The following is a 15,810-nucleotide window of genomic DNA, read 5'->3' on the forward strand; positions in this document are numbered from 1 at the left end:
AAATATCTTCTCCCTGCTTTCCTCCCCTTCCATGTTACCCTACTTCTTAGTGTCTCAAGTTAATGTCACACAATCTATCTGGTCACTCAAACAAAGAAACTCAAGGATAATTTTTCTTGATTTCTCTGTCTCTCACTGCTCCACAGCCAGTTAGTATTTGCAGTTTGGATTCCTTAATATCTTCAACATCTTTCCCCATCATTTTATCATTCCTATCACTCTACTCATTTAAGTCCAAACCATCTCTTTCTCAAACTATTTCTACATTCTCTTAATTATTTGCGTTTACCAAACTTCTAATCTTACCTTCTCAAATCTATTCTGTGCATAATTGTCATGGTGTCCTATTTTAAACACAAATAATTTCTTGAAACTCTTCAGTTATTCTCTATTTCTCTATAGGATGAAGTTTAAACTACCTTCTATGTGATGACTAACTTACCTGACTTGGACTATTTCTCTCCAGATGTATCCTTTTTCTTCTCTATTTGAACTTTGAACTCTAACAACAGCATGCATTTCATTCTCCAGCTACATTTTTTGTCTTTATGACTCTTCAAATGAAGTTCCTTATTTTGGGAATGTCATGACCCTCACTCTTCACTTTAATAAACCCTAGATCGTTTTTGTTTATTTTTAAGATTCAAGTTGTGTATGTCTATTACTATTTTTCTTTTACTTATCATTCATACATGAATTTGTTTTAATACTTCATCTGGTTTTTGTTTATTTTTAAGATCCAAGTTGTGTATGTCTATCACTATTTTTCTTTTACTTATCGTTCATACATGAATTTGTTTTAATACTTCATCTATCTTTAGCTCTCTGAAATCTAGTGCAGTCACTAGATTAAAGACACTCAATACATTGCAAAATATCTATTCATGATTAATATAAAATGTGAATAATTTGATTTTTTTCTTTAAAATTTATCTAGACCTTCATCTATTTATCTGTTGAAATGACAAAGTGGAGCCCAGATATCATTACTCATTTAAAGCAATTCAAACTGAGGATATCCAATGACTGATAAAGGAAATATATTCCAAGAATATGTTACTGGTTGATCAATATGCAAATGAAAGAATATTATTCTGTGGACTAAAATGCAACCCTTAAAAACTATTGTGGGGGTCTAGAAGGTGGCACAGCCGTAATGCAACTGGACTGGGCCCATTAAGGAAAGGACCTGGGTTTACATCCTGGAACCTAAGCACACTAGTTGTGTGTGTATGCCTAAGATTCAAGACAGCAGAAATTGGGGGTGGATCAAGGCATAAAGATCCTGTGGAGGGTGCCCACTCTTTATCTCTCTATCAGGAGAGAAAAATATATATATATATAAACACACACATATCTTTATATCTATTTAAATATTTATGCATATATTGATAGTATATTATATATATCACTATACATTTACACACATATGTATACATGCACATATCTATCCTGGAAGAAATAAATACTTCTTATTTTTAAAATGCACTAGGTTTTTTCAGAGGATAAAAACAAGGATACCTTCCCCACCTCCATAGTCTAATGGTACATTATTAGAGTCTTTTTAAATTCCATATCACCATATCAGGTTATACATGTTTTTAAAAAGTGCTAAAGATTTAATCATCCCTATGAGCAAGAAAATTATTGCATTCACTGAATTGTAGCTAAAGAATTGGCCATTTTCTTTCAATCTTGTATTCTCTATTGAAATTTAAAGCCTTTCTAAGATAAGCTTTAACACATAAGAGAGACATATTTATATATTTGAAGTTCAATCATATATTCATTTAATAGTCAATATTATTTTCTACTTAAAGGCACTCAACTTACACAGTTCATCGATTCTATGATCTCATCTCTTCACCTCTTCTGTGGCCTAGTAATGTATAAAAGTCATTGCAATATTTGCTAACTGCTTGTGAATATATCTTTCAGAAAACTGATTTTTTTTAAGTGGTGGAGGTCTTGCCTTTTCAGATCTAAAAGGTAGTAGAGCTTACATCAATAGAAAAATGAAGGTTACATGAAATCTTCCTACCATTGTAACTGCTCAGATTCTATTCAGATTAAATAGCTCTCCAACGAGAAGTTAATACACCAGTTGAAGTGTGAGCAAGACACAGTTTCAGCACAGAGCCTTCTTTTCAGTCACAGAATACCCTGTGGTGAAGGTGTTGATGTTGGAAAGAAAAACTCATTTTGATTCAAAGAAAGATATTTAATTCATATAGAATTTCTTCCTTGTTAAGTTATGCTTTGCAGGAAACATGAATTAGAAGTCAAAGAACTAACCTCTATTCTCAGCTATGTCACTGTCTAGTTGCTTTAGGTTATAGAAAGTCACCAAAGCAATTATCTCTCTGTTTTTCCACATGTACAAGCGGAGGCAACTTTTCCCACAAATAACTGGAGAGAATCAGTTGGAACATGTTGTAACTTTATTAAATTTCTATTTCACAGGCTCAAGGATGTCTCACTGAACTGCAGGATTTAAAGGAGTTGTAAACAATATTTCATTTGGTCAGTATTTTTGACAAAAGTTTTTGGGTCTAGGGGCCAAGTTGGGAGATTATAAATCTGAACCAAGCATACGTCCTGTCTTTAATCATTTCTCAAGTCTGAGGAGAGACAAATGCAGAGTGGCACACACCAAGACAGGAAGGAAACAATATCAAAGAACCACAGTAAGACAGGAAGGACAGGAAGGAAACAATATCAAAGAACCACAGGTCAATCCTCCATCACTTAGGCATGAAGTTAATTGGGTCTGAGGAAGAGTCAAGCCTAAGAACATGAGGGAACTGATGTGAGAGGGCTTTAGTACGCCTTTGCAGGAATGGTGGGCACACATCCACAAAGGTGGTTTGGGCTTAGATTATGAAGAGCCTTAAATAAAACACCAAAGGAGTTTGGATTTTCTCAATGTGAATCAGGAATCATCACAACAAACTGTGTAGAAAAAAATATTAATTCTGGAATAAAATAGGGAATACAGAAGACAAAGTCAGGTAACTCAGCTGGTATTCTTATCAGTTTTCCCAGAATATAAAAGTGCCCAACTAGTATGATGTCTTGAGTCAAAAAAAAAAAAAAAAAGAAATTGTTAGTAATGAGAAGTAGTATTAATATTAATAGGACTTTATGACTGGCTGGGAAAGGGTAAAAGATTATGCTTTGAAATTAGATAAATTTTCTGAAAAATGTAGTGTAATAGATTTTCTAAAATTGAGTCTTAAAAATGTGTGTGTATATATATATATATATATATAAAATGAGCTTTGCGTAGGTGATAGAGAAAATTCAGGAGACTGGAAGACCCAGCCCAAGAATAATTTCCTTTGAGAAACACTTTTTGACTGCTCCTACTATTGCCACTGCTCCACTCCCACAGAGATACACTCGATTTTGCATATGTCTGGCAAGTGTCTGGTAAAGCTCAGATCTCACTCTACTGCCCACATTATTTTCATGCCTGTATGCACATACTAGACTGTGTGAGCATAATGGCTACCCTCAATTTTCTCAGAGGAAGAGTGGGATCATGAGGAAATTTGCTTGGGAATATTTATTCGTTGGGATTAGAAAAATGAACAAATTAGAGAAACTTGGAACTTCCAACCAAGGGAGTAAGCTCGGACCCATTAAGAGATAATAAAATAAGAAATGGGTTATTATCTATTGAAGATAACTTTATAGTATTGTTAACTAGACTGGTGAGGAATGTACACATGTTGGAATATTCACTTTATAAGCTAAGTAACATGTGATTGAATGTATAAAAGAAATTGAAATAAAAAAATGAAAGTGAAAAAGGTAATATAGGTAGTGGGCACAGGGTGAATTACCTGATTTGTTACCACCACGTTTAGTAGCTAGGACAGGACTAAAATATAATTATAGAGAACAATTTACAGTTGCAAATTTATACTGTTTAGAATTAGGTTCTTCCAGGAAGTTAGAGATAACAATATAGAAGACCCTGGTCAAGGACATCTGGCTGAACATAGCTCAAAAGCTACCACAGGAGGGTTTGTGATATGTATAAAGTCAGTTAAAAGCACATTAAATGATTGCATAATTGCGACATGTCGACTTATAGTTAGGTACAGTAGAATGAACAGATGTGGAGGCTGTGAAGTAGAAAGAGTATATAACGTTTACGCCCTAAAAGCAAAAGGAACTGGCTAGCAAGATCCAAAGTGAGACAAAGCTAGCTGAACTCTGATGTGCAGGAAGGATGGGTTTCACCAGACTATTCTGTGGATGCTGAAGGCCACCTGTGTTAGGGTTCTCCAGGGAAATAGAACCAATAGTATGTGTGTGAAGATAAATAGATGATTGATAGATAGATGATAAATCAATAAATAGAGAGACAGATGGGGACGTATTATGAGGAACACATTCATGTGATTATGGAGGCTGGCTAGTTCTAAATCCGCAGTGTTTGCTGGCAATCTAGAAACCTAGAAGAGCGTGAGGGTGATATTTGGAGGCAGACTCCTGGATAATTTTCCTGTCACTTGAAGAGGCTAGTCTTCTTGTCTACTCAGGCCTTCAACTGATTGGATGAGACCTACCCACACTATAAAGGACAATCTGCTTTACTCAAAATTCATTAATTTAAATGTTAATCTCATTCCAAATCACTCTCTAAATTGACCATCACACCTCCTGTGCCAGAATGGCACCCAAGTCTGTTTCATGCATAATTGCCACATGCTTCACAATTTTCTCTTTCCTGCTTCACTCTCACCATTTGTAGTTCATATGTCCTCCATCACAACAGGGGACAAAGTTTCAGCAGACAACAAGCATCTTCAGAAGGAAGCCAGAAATAAATTGCATCAAAAAGTATCCTGATCTAAGAATTTGCCTCCAAAAACAGACAATCACAGCTACAAATTACAGAAATCAGAGAAAGGTAAACTCAGGTTTAATCTAGATGACATCAAGTGTAAAAAGTTGATACTCTAGGTACCAGCAGTTGGCATACTGGCTATGTCACTGGACTCCCACGTAGTTGACCATGGTTCGAGTCCTAGACCTGGTGGCTTAAACTTACACTGGGCACATTTGTGTGCATGCCCAAGATCCTGAGAGGAGAATGGAGGAGAAAAGATTGCAATGTAGCCATCCCCCCATGGGGGTGATTTCTCGCTTTCTGTCTCTCTGTCTCTCTCTGTCTCTCTAGCGAGCACATATGCCCTAAAGCAAAGAAAAAAAAATCTCTCTACCCCCAAAAAAGTTGATACTCTGATAGGCATAATAGTAGATTCCTCAAAGATTTCATGTCCTAATCCCCACAAGCTATGAGTATGTCAGGTTATTTTACAAAGGGAAATTATGTTGCATTTGGAATTAAGTATACTAATAAACTGACCTTAAAATAAAGAAATAATCTTGGATTATTCAGGTGGGCTCAGTGTAATCATCACATTCTTAAAAGGGGGTAGTATGAGCAGGATATGTGAAGATAGTAGCAGAGACTGGAGTATTTCCATGTGAATGGTATCAGCCTCCCATTGCTACCTTTGAAAATATTAGGGAGGATTAAAATGAAATTTGTGGGCAGCCTGTAGAAGCTGGAAGAGGCAAGGAATCGATTTTCCTCTTGTGCCTCCAGAAAAGAACAAAACCATGCCAATGCCAATACTTTGAATTCAGTCCAGAGAGACCTGTCTCAGACTTCTGACTTCCAGAAGAGAAAGACAATGAAACTGTTGTTTTAAACTGAAAAATTATCATTTATTACAGAAAGGACAGGAAAATAACACAGAAACTCCCAATACAACAAAATTCCAATTTCCTTTGTACCTTGATCCTTTGTACTCCTTTGAACAACCGAGTTATTAAAAAAGAAACACGGGCCAGCTCCGCAGCCTTGTGATTAAAACAGCTGGATCCCTCATGGCCAACTGTGAGGTTTGAGTCCCCGACCCAGTGACTTGAAAAGCCACGTGTGTGTGTGTGTGTGTGTGTGTGTGTGTGTGTGTGTTCCCAAAATCCTGAACGGGGGAAGAAATGGAGAAGAGGTTGCAGTGTGACCATCCCAGGGCACAAGAAGGAAGGGAGTTTTCTCCTTTCCCTCTTTCTCTGTCTCTCTCTGGGAGAAAACAAACAAACAAAACACTATTTTATATTTTCCACCTCTGTTTTCACATATTATCTTCCCCTAAGTTTTTGCATGTCTAAGAAAATATGCTTTTCAAAAAAAAGGAGCAAATTTCTGAATAGGGGATTCTAGGAAGTTCTACAGGCAATTGTAGAAGGGTATATGGAATATGGGGCTTTCTTGATTTCTCTAACATTACAAATAACGAGACATAGCTATCTAGATCACTGGCCCTGAGTCTCCTCTCTTGGAATGTAATCAGCTAGAGAGACACATCAGGCCTCATGCAGAACCTACCCTTCCCCATTCTGAGATGAGACTCTCTACCCCATGGTAGGGTAAAAGAGATGGGTACACGCCAGAGAGAGGAAGAGAAAGAGACTGAATGAATGGCAACTCTCTAACTTCAGGCCCTAGGGAGACTAAGTTGCTTTCAATACTGAGTAATAATGATTTACACCTGCCAAATATCTCCCCTTTCTGAGGAGCTAAATTGTTTTACTGCTTTTTCTTACAATGAACTTCTGCCTACAGTAATATATCTTCACCAGTTCAGCACTGGGTTTTTTTTACTTTTGGAGAGTTTTTTTGTTTGCTTGTTTGTTTTGTTTGTTTTTTGCTATAGGGCACGTGTGCTCACCAGACAGACAGAGAGAGAGAGAGACAGAAAGCAAGGAATCACTCCCCAGGGGAGATGGCCATGCCTCAATCCCTTCTCCGCCATTCTCCTCTCTGGAACGTGGGCATGCATGCACACGTGCCCTGTGTGAGTTTAAGCTACCGGACTCAAACCTCGGTCAACTACGTGGGAATTCAGCAACATAGCCATTACGCCATCTGCTGGTCCCCAGCACTGATTTTTTTAATGCAAATACCAAACCACCTATAAAATATGAATTTAAAATCATATCATTCAATGGGCAGAACCCTTAATTAAAGAAGTAGTAGCTATTCAAGCATATTAATTAATAAGACTTTCAAGAAACAATATTTAAGTTAAAGGTGAAATGTGTTTGTCAAGATATTTTTCTCCCCTCTACCTATTTTCTGTTTTTTTATTTCTCATTGAGAAACCTAAGCAGGTATGGGAGAAATATATTAGTATTATTTATTAGAAATTTAACCTTGTTTAAAAAAAAAAGAAAAAGAATGCATTGCCTACTAAAATCCTCTTGGCTTTGCAAGTACTTTTAATAAAACACTTTGGTATAGACTTTTGAAGGTTATTTTGTTTATACACAAAAATGATGAATGGGGATTTTTACCCTAGGATACAGTTAAATGTTCTTTATTTACAAAACTTATATAGCCCTGTGTTTTGCAATATATTCAAATACGTGAATGTTTTAAACATTAATATTCTCTCTTGGTTCTATAAGAGATTGTGTCAATTTCTTTTGTACCTGGGGATTTTTCCATTGCTTTAGGTATAAATATACAAAACTCACAAAAGGTGGAATTTATTGATGTATTACTACTGCTAAGGCAGTGACAGCTTGTCAGATGCTTTGCAAAGAAAGTCATTAGCCAAATGGAAATTTAGGTCAGCTAACATTTCTGAATGATATTTAGGGGATCACTGAAATGATTGAAAATGTGCTTCATATTTCATCATACAAATGTCAAACTCGATTCCTCTTTTTTTTAATTTATGGTCATGTTCCCGATGTTACCTAAATATGCAACCAGTGAAGATCTGTTGTTTAATAAAGCTTTCCTACCCTACATTTTTAGTTCCCAACAATTCAGCCAAATTGCTTTATCTCATGTCTTTGAATAAGCTTTCTCTCATACCCACAAATAAATATTTATGCTTATTAAACATACATAAACACAGGACTGAATATATGAAAGTATAAGTATTTATAATTTTTTTTCTCTGTACTCATACCATTTAAAGATAATGTATGACCTGCACCAAATAATAAGTAGAAATAGAAAACTCAAAAATACCAGGGTTCTCAGGTAGCCTTGCAGCCTCATCAAGGTGACCAGACAGGAAAGACCGTTAGGTAATAAGAATGGAACATGGAGTAAGATGGGAAAATAAGTTAGAAAAAAATAAATGAACAAAATAATTAATGGAATTTTTGAGGTGTTTTGATGAAGATTGTATTCTATACTTTCCTTTATATAATATTCTCCAAGAAAACTTGGATTAAGAAATTACTGTAATCTTCAAACTTTTCAGAATTAGAGTTGTTTCTTTTCATATGTTACCATGATTAAATTAAACTTGGCACAGAAAAAGACAGCCTGGGGACCAGCAGTTGGCGTAATGGCTATGTCGCTGGACTCCCATGTAGTTGACCACAATTCAAGTCCCAGACCCAGTGGCTTAAACTCACGCCGGGCATGTGTGCGTGCGTGCCCAAGATCCCGAGAGGAGGATGGAGGAGAAGGGATTATGGTGTGGTCATCCCCCCCTGGGGGGTGATTTCTCATTTTCTGTCTCTCTGTCTCTGTCTGGCAAGCGTATGCACCCGATAGCAAAAACCTCTCAAAAAAAAAAAAAAGAATAAAAAAAGACAGCCTGGTATTACTTAGGATACACACATATGTATATCCACATGTATTGCTATGTTCAAATACTAATATGTTAGAATGGTTTTAATATGCTTCAAGTTCAAGGAAAAGCAAAAGTGAATAAAATTATGTGAGTATTAGAGACTTATGTTGAATCAATTATCCCAAAGAATGGCCAGGATCAGTGCAAATACTGTCCAATTAACTCAAATTCTCTATAACTGATCTTTGCAAAATCCTGGTTTTGCTTTATTTACCCTCATTTCCAATGATGGTGCTCTTCTCCTTTTCCAGTCAACTCATTCCCATGATCAGGCTTTAGAATTCATTATTACTGAGCGACCGACAGGTGATGTGGTGGCTAAGGTGCTGGACTCCCACATGGCCACCCCTGGTTCAAGTCCCAAAACTGGTGACTTGCTTTCTCACTTTCCCTTTCTCATTCTCTGACTCTTTTTGGTCAAAGTAAACAAATAATAATAATAATAATAATAATAATAAATTATTTGAAAAAAGAGAATAAACATTTTAAAAAAACTTATTATCATTAATTCTAATTGCATCCCTATTGTACTCTCAATTTTAAACATCCAATTCTCCATTTACAAACTTTTATCCTTTCAGCCAACTCTGTGTCCTTATTCCAGTAATTATTTGACTCTGTCAAAACCTCCAGTTCATTGATCCTACCACCTTAACATTCTCCCTCAGTCTCATGTTTTTCTCATCTCCTTCCTTATCTGGCTTAGATTTCATGACAATCATTATCGCTAAGATTTTGCATAAACCCTACCACCTGTCCTTCCCCCACACCCTCCATTATATTTGCTGAGGAAAATCTCACCCGTGGTTAAACCTAACTTCATATTTCATATCTGCTTGGAGAAATACATTCTAGCATACGCTGAGTCGATTTATGGAGACAGAGCTATAATAGGTCTTTAGTGCCACCGGTCAGTCTTACTACCCTCTCCTAGATGATTCCTCAACACCTTCCTCTTTCCTGAGGCCTCCAACAACCTTCTCGCACTAGACTCTCTTCTTATTATCTCAGTGACTATTTCACTGAGCAAACAGAAGTAGCCAGAAGAGACATTCATCATTCTCTCACTGTAAGAGTAAGTCTTTTATAACAATGCTCTCTGACTCTTTCATCAGCAATGAGCTTTATGAAAACAGGGTGTTCTGTGTCTTTTGTCAGGTTGTTTCCTAGTAGGATCCCAGCACCTAGGAAAATGATGGCAAATAATAGGCAATAAATAATAGTTAAATGATCCAGTTTAATCTCTGATGCCTCCTATAACACTGTCCTTTAATATTTTATTCTTTGTCTCACCTTTTTAATAGCCAGAACAGGACCAGCACACAGTACTTCTTCACCAAAGTTTATGATATATAAACATATTTAAGGGCCAGCTCCAGGACCTGGTGTTTAAGGTAGCTAGATCTCACTTGCTCACAACGCAGTTCAAGTCCCGAACACAGTGGCTTAAGAAACACACTAATGTGTGCCAAAATCCTGAAAGGGCAGAGAAATGGAGAGGGATTATGGTGTGACCTTTCTCCAGTGGGTGTTGGGTGCTTTCCCTTCTCCTTCTCTGTTTTATTTCTTCTGGCAAGAGCACATCCCCTATAGCAAAAAAATAAAAATTTCAAGTTAGTTAACCTAAGTTACTTCAATAAAATCAATTAGAATCAAACTCAGTTATGCTCTGTCCATCTTATTAAAGTATTCTCCAGTCACAGTTTAAGAAATTTGCAAAACATAAGAGCTAATCTTCAGAGACTGGGCAACGGCCACCTAGGAAGCCTCCGGGTTCTCATTCAGGAACCTCCATGACTACACCTTAGGCTTGTGTATTCATCATTTGGGGTTGTTTGAAGCTAGCAATGGATTTCCACATGAAGACCCTGTGGGCAATGCTATCTCTCTGTTTCTCTTACTCATGGATGAATAAATAACACTTTAAAAAATTTTTCGAGTAATCAAATAATCCAAAATGTTGTTTTCTCTTAGAATTCTAAAATATTTGAGTTCAGTAATTATATATTTGTTTGTAATTAATATTTGTGAAGATGCACTCCCTTCTCCAAGAGCTAGCTACATTGTTTTGTTTTATATTTTTACACTCTAGGTAGTACAGAATTCATAGCAATAGTCAAATACATACAAAGCATACTGAAACAATTTCTTTTTAAATCAGCACACTGTTTCTTAGGGGTCAGCTTCCTCTTTACAAGTTCTTACTTCCTTAGAGACATTTTTGTTGTTGTACATTGAAGAAGCACAGTAGAAGCTCATAAACACATATTCAGATTCTCGAATTTGGGCTTGGATCCATCACTGACACCTTAAAGAAAGTTTATAGTCTGTAAAGTTTTATCTATTTGTGAACATCATAACACAGACTAAACTTTTATAGTTGATTTCTCATTGTAGTAAACTTTCTCATCTCTACACTTGACAGTTTCTGACTCCGATTTCATTCTCTATTAAATTCATTGACAGAAATAGCAGAAAGAGAACAATCTCTGAGACTGTCTTTACATTTATTGACATAAATTGTTCAGCAGATTTTACTCAATAATAATTTTCAATTTTCTTGTTTTCCTCATCCATTCAGAGCACAATGTTACAGACAATTGATACTATGTATGTTACTTTACACAAAAAGCTAAGATCAAAGAGGAACACTCTTAAGAAATATATTAAACCAATGTGGCTTGGTTTAATTTATGTGTATATTTAAAAGTAACCTCTATTTTAAGGGTAAAATTAATTCCTGGAAACTATGTCCAAAAGTAACACTGATAAAGTGGTTTATTATTTTCTCCAATAGCAATCTTGTATATTTCTAAGACATGAGTATAAATCACAGACTCATTAACAAAGGGCAATGAAAACAGAAATGTGCTCTGGTCCTGCTAGCAAAAACAACATGGAATGTGTCTATTTCCTCTTCTACACAATAGTTTCTCACATATTTGAAAGGCACAATAACGTACAATTACCTGAGTAGTCTCTCCTTCAAATTAAAAATCTTCACCTCCAGTTCAGCCATGATGGCACAGGGGGTGCAGCACAACCAGAAAATGCAGAAGCCACATGGAAGGCCCACATGTGGATCCCGGGTTTTCCTAGACATGCAGGCATACCACATGCACCTGTGATCCCAGCTGGCTGGAAGGCTAGAGGGAGCATGGAACAACGGTGAGCTCCTTCAAGGGTCCTTTTTTCTCTCTCTCTCAATAAATAAAACTTAAAAAAAATCATATTCTCTCCACACTGTTCCATCCTTTCATATGCCAAGATTTTATTCATTATTAAATATCTGGACAAATATAGCTATCTTATGAAAATACAAAACATAAATAAAGCAATAATGATCTCTTCTGTGCTTTAATAGGTACAATCTTAGATTTGACTTCATCCTTCTTCAACTTCCTCTCATTTGTATTATAATTTGTGATCTCTGTGTCTGCCTCCAGAGTGTAGACTACATCTTCTCATCTTTGTTCAGAGTTTAGCAGTATACCTAGGGCACGTAATAGATGCTTAGCAGTGTGTCCTAAATTTAATTAAGTCAAAATATACAATCTACAGTCAATGAAACATAAATATTGACTTTAATAGAAAGAGGCAACTCAGATTTATTCTGAGTTGTTTGCATATACTATTATCATACTTTTTTCCCCCTATAGGCATGTGCACTTGCTGAAGAGACAGAAAGACAGAAAGTAAGAAATCACCTCCTGGGAGGATGGCCACACCACAATCCCTTTCCTCTATTATCCTCTTGCAATTTGGGGCACACATGCACATACACCTGGTATAAATTTTAAATTGCCAGATCCGGGACTTGAACCAAGGTCAACTATGTGGGAGTCCAGCACTGTAACCATTATCCAATCTACTTGTCCCACCATAAGTAAGACATTTTTTAAAATTAGAATTATGAGGTTTTCAATTATTTATTTTTAATTTTACAAGGACTATATAGTCATTGTGGATAAATATTAGAAATACTGTACAAATGAACAAAAAGAAAAATAATATAGTCTAGTAGCAATGACACACAGAGCTAAGTCCACTGTTTGAAAGGCTGGAAGCGGGAACCTGCAGTTAGCGTAATGGCTATGTCGCTGGACTCCCACGTAGTCAATCGCAGTTCACGTCCCGGACCCGGTGGCTTAAAACTCACACCGGGCACGTGTGCGTGCATGCCCAAGATCCAGAGAGGAGAATGGAGAAGGGATTGTGGCGTGACCATCCCCCCTGGGGGGTGATTTCTCACTTTCTGTCTCTATGTCTCTGTCTGTCTGGCGAGCGCACGCGCCCTATAGCGAAAAAAAACTCTCAAAAAAAAAAAAAAAGAAAGGCTGGAAGCTTCATGAAAGACATAGGTTTGGTTCTGGGCCAACCTGAACACCAGGCACAGTTATCCACATGTAAGTTCAGCTAATTAAGAGGCTGGGGTAAGAGTATCGCAACAGAGAGCAATTCTGGCAATCATACATCTTTGTCTCTATTCCTTTTCCCCTATCTCTTTCCTTATCTTTCTTTCATGAAGAAAAAAATAGCATTAAAAAATAAGACTATCAAAAATCCAACTACTCAAAGATAACTACTATTAATATTCAAAATGGGAACCAGCAGATGATGTAATTCTTAAGTCACTAGATTCCCACCTGGCTAACCACGGTTCGAATCCTGGACCTGATAGCTTGAAACTTACACTGGGCACATGTCATCCTTAGAGAAGAATGAAGGAGAAGGAACCACAGCATGGCCATCCCTCCTGGGGGGGGGGGGGGTTCTCACTTCCTGTCTCTCTGGTTAGTGCATGCATGCTATAGCAAAAATCTCTCTTAAAAAAACATCCAATATGCATCTTTCCAGACATTATTCCCAAGGTTCATTCCACACATCATTCTTAACGGAGAGAACAAGAGAAATGCCATGAGGTCAAGATATCAAGATAGTGGGAACCCGCAGTTAGTGTAATGGCTATGTCGCTGGGCTCCCACATAGTCTACCGTAGTTCGCGTTCCGGACCAGGTGGCTTAAAACTCACGCCGGGCGCATGTGCGTGTGTGCCCAAGATCCCAAGAGGAGAATGGAGAAGAAGGAATTGCGGCGTGACCATCCCCCCGGGGGGTGATTTCTCGCTTTCTGTCTCTATGTCTCTCTCTGTCTGTCTGGTGAGTGCATGCGCCCTATAGTGAAAATCTCCCCCCCCCCAAAAAACGGATTTATATTTAAGATTTTTGAACTTGTCTCTTATCAAAGTTTTTCACTGATCATATATACACAGAAAAAAACAGAATCAGCTAAAGATTCTAATTTATTTTTATATTATTCTTATTGTTATTCAAAAGCTCAACCAGAGATAGAGATAATTTGGCTATAGATCTTTAAACTTAGGGTATCTAGTTAATTTATTCATAATATTTAATATCATCTAAAATATATCATAAAATTAATCATAAGTTGATGTTTTATACTTTTCATTTTCTAATTAGTATTATACTGTTAAACAAAATTCAACAGAATTCAATAGAATTAAGATTAAACTAATTTATGTAGTGTTATCAATGATATTTAACAATTTTACATTTTTTAAGTACTATATATAATTTATTTATAATTTTAAGTCTTGTTAAAGTTCCTGAGTAAAAATTACCTTATTATAAATGAGATTAGATGATCAATATTTTAATAAAGTCACTAATTTTCCATTGACTTTCCAGGTAAATTCCATTATAGCCAAGTATTAGTTTCTAAGAAATATGCTCTAATAGAATATAGGAAAATGCTTAGCATCCACCAAAATTTTGTAACATGGAAGCTTTAATTCATTTTAATTACTTGATCATTTTGCATTGCTTTCTACTGATAACTGAATAGGTTTAATCTCTTACTCTTCTTGTGCAGACACTTTATGATGTTTTTTTGGTCCCAAGCTTTAATTCACCCATTGCCTCACAAATGATCTCCCATAAAAAGCACGATTTTGCAAATGAATCTTCAGAGGTAAATCTGTCTTCATTGCCAAGTTGTGATAAATTACTTTCCTAAAAAGAAGAGGAAGTAAGGCAATCCAGATTGTAAAGAGATATCAAGATAATACAGGAGAAAATGTGAACAGCTGATCCCATCAGGATTTAGAAGGGTTTATTTACAAAAGAATAATTACCCACTGTGGGAGTAGAGTTTGGAAAAACCACATCTAGGTGCTCACTACTCCAAAATCCAAAATCTGAGTAAACAATAATCCAAATACATGTCACAGACTCCAATTGTCTCAAAAGAAATCATGATCTTTAGTCCAAGAAAGGAATAGCCTAAGCTAACCGGTCAAGGATGGGTAAGGGAATGCACATTCCACTCTCGTTTTCCATTTTCCTTCTGATTTTCTCTTAGCTAGAGCCAAAGGATACCTGAGGCATTATAAACTCACTAATTAATCCACACATGGTGGAGGAGGGTGAAGAATTTACCTTGAAGGAGAACAAAACAACCAGATTAAAATCAAGAGAAAAATGGTTGCTTCATTTTACTGTAAGAGAGCTCAGTACATATATGTTATCAAAGAAAAGGTCAGAAACTAAAGTAAATTGAATAAAATGCGGAAAAAGACAAGAGTGTGTGTGTGTGTGTGTGTGTGTGTGTGAACTATAGAGGATATACACACTTAGACCAATTCTTAACAAAACCCATAGAGATTTCCCAGCCCTTTATGTGGGCCTCTGCCAGGCCATTCTCAAATTCTTCCTTTTATGTTATTTATGAAAGCAGGTTGTCTTCCCTATATAACTCGTGGTTTATCTATTTAATTCAGCAAATATAAGAAATAGCCATTATGTGCAAGGCACTGATATATGACACAAGAATAAACAGGACAAGTCCATCTTCTCTAAGAGTTTAACGTACCTTGGAGAAATACATGTAAAACTCATAATTTGCATTACTCTAGATAAGTAGAAAATCGTTAGATAGAAGAAATAATAAATTACGAGGAGGAAGCAGAAGAAGGATTTAAAGAGAAGATGCTGAGACACCTCTAAAAACAGAATTTCAACTGGCAATAAAGGAGGTAGGCACATTTTAGTCAGAGGGAATAGCAATGGAGGACCAAAACCAAGGATCTATGAAAATAGAGCAGGAA

This window comes from Tupaia chinensis, unplaced genomic scaffold, assembly GCF_000334495.1.
Source record: "Tupaia chinensis unplaced genomic scaffold, TupChi_1.0 Scaffold000099_1, whole genome shotgun sequence".
In the NCBI taxonomy this organism is placed as follows: domain Eukaryota; kingdom Metazoa; phylum Chordata; class Mammalia; order Scandentia; family Tupaiidae; genus Tupaia; species Tupaia belangeri.